Raw genomic sequence first — 7,500 nt, forward strand, 5'->3', positions numbered from 1 at the left:
CGACTGTTGTGGTTCAGCGTTGTCTCTACTCCTATCGACAACGATATTAATCACAGTGGTCACAATGTTGACCTGTGATGACGAATATCGTTGTCTATAAGAGTACAGAAACCTCTGAACTACATTCTATTTCTTTTTTACCACAATATTCAGGGAGGAAGGCATGTTCGAGTTTGGATTCGAGTTTATTCATTCAACGTCAAAGTAAATGTTTATTTCAGAGCGTGCCCAAGATCAGAAAAAGAAAGAGCGAAGCGTTGTGAAAAACTTGCTAGCAATATGATTGGTTTATTTCCCAAAATGACGCGAACAGCGTTGTCAAGACTCTTAATTAGTCAATCAGATAGCAAGATTACTGGTATTTGTTGTCTTTTTTTAATTTCTTGCTATTTCGTAACACTGCTTCAAAAAGTACATTATAAAAAGGGCATTTCGTTGGGTGCCTCGAAAACGAAGAACCTAAGACCCCGAAAACTCGAAAAAAGTAACTCAAAACCTTCAACCCTAGGCCTAAAGTTGGTTTTTAGACCTAGAGTGTAACAGTGTACATCCGACGGGAAATGAAGGTGCCCGGCCACATGTGGAGAGTGGTTACTCAGCTAAATATGGCGGATCGCCTAGCTTTCACTTTGAAACAAGTTGTAGGGAATGAAGGACTTGAACTTCGCTTGAGGTGACTCAAAAAACCAACTTTAGGCCTAGGGTTAGCCAAATTGAGGGTTTTGGGTTACTTTTTCGAGTTTTCGGGGTATTCGGGTCTTCTTTTTTGGGACACCCCATTTCGTTTTCATTGACAAAAATTGTATTGCTTGTCTGCAAATTGCTCATCAGTTTGCATTCGATTAAACTCATCATTGTCATAGTTCAAAATGAAATTTGGGTTAAAATCATTTTAACCCAGTTTGATTCTTCATTTCCTTAACTCAGTCAAGAATAATTAAAATTGCCACTATAAAAGAAATAAGAAAGTAATAATCAGGAGACAATAATCATCATCCTCTAATATGTACTCAGTATATTCTTCCTAGAAAAACATATCCGAGCAGGTGTGGTTGTATTTTATCACTGCCTAAAACCACACCTAGTTTTTACTCAGATTAACATGATTTAATTATAGAAATGTCGTAAATTGCAGACAAAAACAAACAGATAACTCCAATTCAAAATTAGTGCTACCAAAAGCTATTCTCGATTTGATGCAGTACACGTGGGCAAAACGCCTTAATGAATATTAGTAACTTTAACCAATATTTCAGACATCATCATTAGTAACCAAGCTGTTACATCAGGACAGGGCTGCTTAAAGTCAACAGTAGCACACTCCGACGATACATCTGGATGCCACTATCAACCTCATTAGTAACCAAGCTTTTATAATAGGACAAGAATGTTAAAAGTCAATAGTTGCACACTCCGACGACACATCTGGATGCCACTATCAACCTCATTAGTAACCAAGCTTTTACAATAAGACAAGAATGTTAAAAGTCAATAGTTGCACACTCCGACGACACATCTGGATGCCACTATCAACCTCATTAGTAACCAAGCTTTTACAATAAGACAAGAAAGTTAAAAGTCAATAGTTGCACACTCCGACGACACATCTGGATGCCACTATCAACCTCATTAGTAACCAAGCTTTTACAATGGAACAAAAATGTTAAAAGTCAATAGTTGCACACTCCGACGATACATCTGGATGCCACTATTAACCTCATTAGTAACCAAGCTTTTACAATAGGACAAGAATGTTAAAAGTCAATAGTTGCACACTCCGACGACACATCTGGATGCCACTATTAGCCTCATTAGTAACCAAGCTTTTACAATCGGACAAGAATGTTAAAACTTAACAGTTGCACACTCCAACGATACATCTGGATGCCACTGTGAACCTCATTAGTATAACCAAGCTTTGACAATAGGAAACGATTTTTTAAAAGCAGCAGTTGCACACTACGATGGTCTATATGGATCCTACTCTTAACATCACCAGTTCTAGCTGAAATATTTCCCAATTTCATCAAGATTGGCCAGAATGCCACGTTTTGTGTGACTTTAACGCAATAATAATATTGATACCTTTGTAGTAAAATATTGACAGACTACATTCTACATGTATTTACTTCCTACTAGATATACTAAAGCCTCAAATGATGGAAATTTGACAGACGTTTATATTATTGTCGAAAGAAAGTCACAAGCCTTAGGCTCAAGCTACACGTAATGTGTTCCAAAATGTCATTGATAATGAATTAAATCCTGGAAAGCCACACATCTATGAATAATTACATTCTGGAGAGCCACATAGCAATAAGTATTTAGAAAGAAAGCTTCAATTTTACTTTCGCACACATGACATCGACATTGTGTTTCCAATTTCTGTTTGTTCTTCATTTCTGTGAGCCTATCACCCTTGAAGGATTTAGGGCCATAACTTCTTAATGCATTATTTACATCTTTAAGAGAGTCAATTTATACGGCAAAAGTCCAATATAACCCAGAAGTAGTATTTCGCATAAACCATGTGCAATTCATAAAGCTGGATACTGCTCAGTTCTTCTTCGAGTAAAAACTCCACATCATCACGAATTCCAGTTGATCTAGAAAAAAAAGGCAATAAGCAAGTCTTAACTATGTTTTTTCCAGGGGTGTTGATATCTTTACTTTGGCAATCCTTCATGTTCGGAGATGTAGAACATTGAGTAGGTATTGAATCGTCAATTAACAATAAGCTTAGGAAATAAAATACGAAAGTCTGTTGCTTTCATCAAAATGACAATGTTCGCAAGACTTGAAAAGAACGTTTACAAGGCTCCTAATGTGAAATAAGCTTCTGGATCATGAAAATCTATCGCGAACAAACATTTTAAGCGAAAAATAAACATCAGACACTTCTTTTCGAATTTTCCTTTCATTTTGCCCCAGTTTTACGTGACCACAAATGGCTCGATTGCAACTTACCTTACTTGAACAGCTGTCTGGCGGGGTTAGTAAGACGCAGCCAGTATCATTGTCCATTTGATGTGAGATGACAATGGCATTTTCAAACGGCAATTCGGTGGAGTCAGCCAGCCAGCACCGATAACTTGATTTCTGCAAAGGCTAAGGTCAAGGCTGTTTAAAAATTCTCTTAGCCGTTCAAATAGCTCATCTTGATACAGTGGTGAATCCGGTGTATGACGAAGGAATACAACGATTAATCCAAACGATGAAGTGACGATTTTATCTGCTGTAGAAGCTTTTCCTTCAAACGGAGCTCCATCTACCGAGCAAATTCCTCTGGAAAGCGCACCAGCAGCTCAGACGGTCTCCATAACCTATGTTGCTTAATTAACACATACCACTTTTTTCCTTGGATCTAAGAACTACGGGCTCTGTACCGGAGAAAATCGTGAATAACCTTCCGCGATGTCTTAGCCCGCGCAAGAAAATCACAATGATCAACGTGGCCGTGCCGTGCTCATGTGATTGAAACGAACAAAATAGCTTATTCTCAAATGACAGAAACGCATGTTATTCGTCAAGGCTAAACTAGATAACTGACATGTTAATCCTATTACCCCTCTTTGTTGACAGAAGAGTCATTACTGAGTAAACCACAACTTAATTGGATTCAGAAATCGGGTACTTCCAGTTCAGACCCACTTGCGTCTCGTCATGATATGTCAATTCTTGGATTTCACATGACGTCACGGCCGCCATGTTGGTGTCCCCAAACAATGAAATGGCGGCCATGTTGGTGTCCCGATCCAATCCTCCGGGAATTGAAACCTATTATTATGCTAACGTCTTCTTTTGTTTTCGTTGAAAAACATGGCTGTTGATCACGTGAGTGAAACCCAAGAATAGAAAATGCGCTATATAAATTCATTACCACTGGGGCCCTACCATTATGCACAACATCCACTCGGCCTTTTGACATCCCATTGAAAAAAATTTGTAAGATATTCGCTGACCGGTCGGTTTCTCTGAAATTTGAAAGGATGATTGCTAACGAATATAGAAAGATTTTCTCAATAACTAAAAATTCCCGTGTTAAGCTTTTGTGCTTGTCAGCATTGTGATTTGCGATTATTCGCAAGTCTGTTTTTGTATCTCATAGATGTTCAGATTTTCAATTACATAGCCGCTCAACCTCACGATTGTGTAAAGAGTTCACCCTGAAGACAAAATAGATACGTTCTCAGGAACCCGACAAAGAAGGCTTTCTGACCCAACAGATGAAATGTAAATATTCAGTTAAATACTACAACAAAATTAAAAAACCAAAGACGTTGTCTTACTCTGAAAACGACGAACGATTAACATTCTCTCCCGTAGTTCATTCAGTTGACACAAGGTGATTATGTACACCTTTGTGGGTTGCCTAGCACGTGATCAATTTCTTCCTGCAGAAATTTTCGTGTTTTTACGATGGATTGTCATTAATCTTTCGATCAGAATGCGTTTCAGAGTTGTGACCTTTCACGCGAAAAGGGGGCTTAAGGATTTCATGGTGAACTGTGGAATAAATTTCACCACTGGGGCCCTACCATTATGCACAACATCCACTCGGCCTTTTGACATCCCATTGAAAAAAACTTGTAAGATATTCTCTGACCGGTCGGTTTCTCTGAAATTTGAAAGGATCATTGCTAACGAATAAAGAAAGATTTTCTCAATAACTAAATATTCCCGTGTTAAGTTTTTGTGCTTGTCAGCATTGTGATTTGCGATAATTCGCAAGTCTGTTCTTGTATCTCATAGATGTTCAGATTTTCAATTACATAGCCGCTCAACGTCACGATTGCCGTTGCAGAGACGGAACAAAGAAACAGTACAGTATCTACATTACAAAGTGGCAAACGTTTTGTAATAAGAGGCAGATCAGTAACATTCAACCATCTGTAGTGTCTGTGCTTGATTTTCTAACCCTGCTATATCAGCAAGGCCTTACATACAGTGCCGTCAATACAGCCCAAAGTGCTTTGTCTAGCTATATTACTTTAGAGAATGGGACATGCGTAGGAAAACACCCCCTGGTATCTCGGCTAATGAAAGGCATTTTCCAGGAAAAACCAGCAAGATCTAAATACACAGAAATTTGGGAGGTGTCCATTGTTCTTTCATATCCTCAGTCTTTATCCCCTGTGGATAAGTGGTCCTTAAAGGAACTTACAGTGAAACTCCTTGTGCTTATTCTACTAGTTTCAGGCCAAAGAGGTCAGACCGTTCATTTGTTAAGCATTGACCACATGGTCTCTGTGAATAATTGCTATACTTTTCAGATTGTTGACCACTTAAAACAAAGCAGACCAGGTGTCAAAAACCCTCTTGTAGAACTCAGACCTTTCAAGGATGAGACTCTCTGTGTTGTAAGAACATTAAAGGAGTACCTAACAAGGACACAATCCTTACGGGGCTCAGAAAGCCAATTGTTTATTAGTTATAACAGACCTTTTAAAAGAGTAAGTAGAGACACCATTAGTCGTTGAGTTAAGTTGGTTCTGACTGACTCTGGAATCGATACATCCAGGTTTAAACCACATAATACTAGGACTGCCAGTACGTCTGCAGCCAGTAATGCTTCAGTAAGCCTTGACGATATTTTGCATACAGCTGGATGGTCCTCAGAGTCTACATTCGCGAAATTTTATAAGAGAACGCATTTGCTGACAAGGTGCTCAGCAATGTAAGCAACACACAGTTGTAATAAATGTTTTGTTGATTATGCTTAATGTTCTTGTTGCTTCAAAATCTCATGTGATCTCACAGCACGATAACGAGGTAAAATAGTAAAATTAAACGAGACTTACCTGTAAGTTGAAGTTTGATTGAGATTCTATCGAGTTATAAAGTGCTGGGAGATTACATGCCCTCCCAACCCACCCTTTGTTGATACCTGTGAGTCACTCACATTAAGCCTTTAAAGACTGAGTTGGCGCATGCGCTGCGATCTCATGTAATCTCCCAGCACTTAATAACTCGGTAGAATCTCAATCAAACTTCAACTTAAAGGTAAGTCTCGTTTAATTTTACTATTTCACGGGATGTTCACTATTGCCCGAATTCTTTTCACTACGCTCAGTGAAAAAGTTCACAGCGTGAAATCAAAGACAGTGAAAATATAAAGTCACGTCGTGAACTCACTTGTGTTCACGCCGTGAAATAATGTTGAAATAGACATGTAGAAGCTTGTTTGCGGACAAAGTTCATCTTGCCTGTCTGCCTAGCTGAAAATGATATACCGGCTGGTTAGTCGCCATATTTACGTCAGAAAGGGCTTTCCAGGGTGGCTCTCAGGCTCTCTCTTTTTTTGAAACTCTCGACAAGTCTCGCTCTCGTTTGGCCAACTCTCGACCACTCTCATCTACTCTCAAGTGGTTCAACGCTCGTCAAATCTCATCCACTCTCGCTCTTGTTTGGCCAGGGCTTTAAAGCTAACACGCAGGTAAGTTGCAAGTATTGTCGAGGTCTAACTGAACAACTAACTATTCAGTTTCTATCAGCTAAACCTGAAAAAGATAAGCCTGATCAGCACATGCACGTGATGTGTTTTTTCTGGTGGCCTTATTGGCTGTTTCGTTTTGGAAGGCATATTAAGTTTTCAGAGCTTCATGTCACGCCCCGCTTAGTGAAAGTAAAGCGAACACGCAGGTAAGTTGAAAGTATTGTGGAGATGTGACTGAACTGCTAAGCAGTCTATCAGTTAAACCGGAATTCGAGTTTCGCTGAAAGAAGCGAATAACATTTCTAAGATTGTACAATACAGCTTAAGGCCTGGCCAAACGCTCGCAACATTTCAACGGAACATCTTGCAACATTGTTGGGCACAACATGTTGCGTACGTTTGGCCACCCAGTTGCGATATGTTGCGTGCGTTTGGCCAGTCCACTCAACACGTGTCGCAACATCATGCAAAAATGTTGCGTTGAAATGTTGCGACCGTTTGGCTAGGCCTTAAATGATCTCAATTTTTGCTGCCATCTTGATTTAGGGGGCAAGCAGACTGAGATTAAATTAGAGTAGATGGATTTTTTTGTCTAAATATATTAAGCTTCTAAAACCACTCTACAAAGCGATGGATTGCACAAATTTCACCCTACTTATCATTCCACATATCTTATTTACCCATGCATCCGATTGATATGCAAATAGGTGAACGGGTATGCTGCAGTTTACCGCCCATAAATTATTACAAAATGTCCAACATCCGACAAAAACGTACAAAACATCCGACAAAAACGTAGGCAACTTTTTAGTTAGAAGCGCGCTTAAAACCAACGAGCAACCCGGCAATTTCAAATGCGCGCGCTCACGATGCAAAACTTGTCTTTTCATTGTTAACACTAGCAAGATATCGGGACCTAAGCGATCTGTTAAGATCACCGATCGTTTCACATGTACCTCCGCAAATGTCATTTATTGCATAACCTGTACGTTATGCAATAAATTATACATTGGTGAGACAGGTAGACGACTAGGTGACCGATTCCGCGAACACCTTCGCGATGT

General features: G+C 39.4%; 2 long non-coding RNA genes across 2 annotated transcripts in view; one reads left to right on the forward strand and one right to left on the reverse strand.

The window, feature by feature from the left end:
* Positions 1 to 1,000: 1,000 nt before the first annotated feature.
* Positions 1,001 to 3,650, reverse strand: LOC138010383 (uncharacterized). The gene is made up of 2 exons (XR_011124456.1): positions 2,968 to 3,650; positions 1,001 to 2,606 (listed from the first exon to the last, which is right to left on the reverse strand). It is a non-coding gene; the product is annotated as an uncharacterized lncRNA (long non-coding RNA).
* Positions 3,651 to 6,291: 2,641 nt separating this feature from the next.
* LOC138011260 (uncharacterized) overlaps positions 6,292 to 7,500 on the forward strand; it is a 5,674-nt gene continuing 4,465 nt past the window's right edge. The window contains exon 1 of the long non-coding RNA XR_011124669.1: positions 6,292 to 6,436. This is a non-coding gene — a long non-coding RNA (uncharacterized lncRNA). The remainder of the gene's footprint in view (positions 6,437 to 7,500) is intronic.

Source organism: Montipora foliosa, chromosome 7, assembly GCF_036669935.1.
Source record: "Montipora foliosa isolate CH-2021 chromosome 7, ASM3666993v2, whole genome shotgun sequence".
In the NCBI taxonomy this organism is placed as follows: Eukaryota; Metazoa; Cnidaria; class Anthozoa; order Scleractinia; family Acroporidae; genus Montipora; species Montipora foliosa.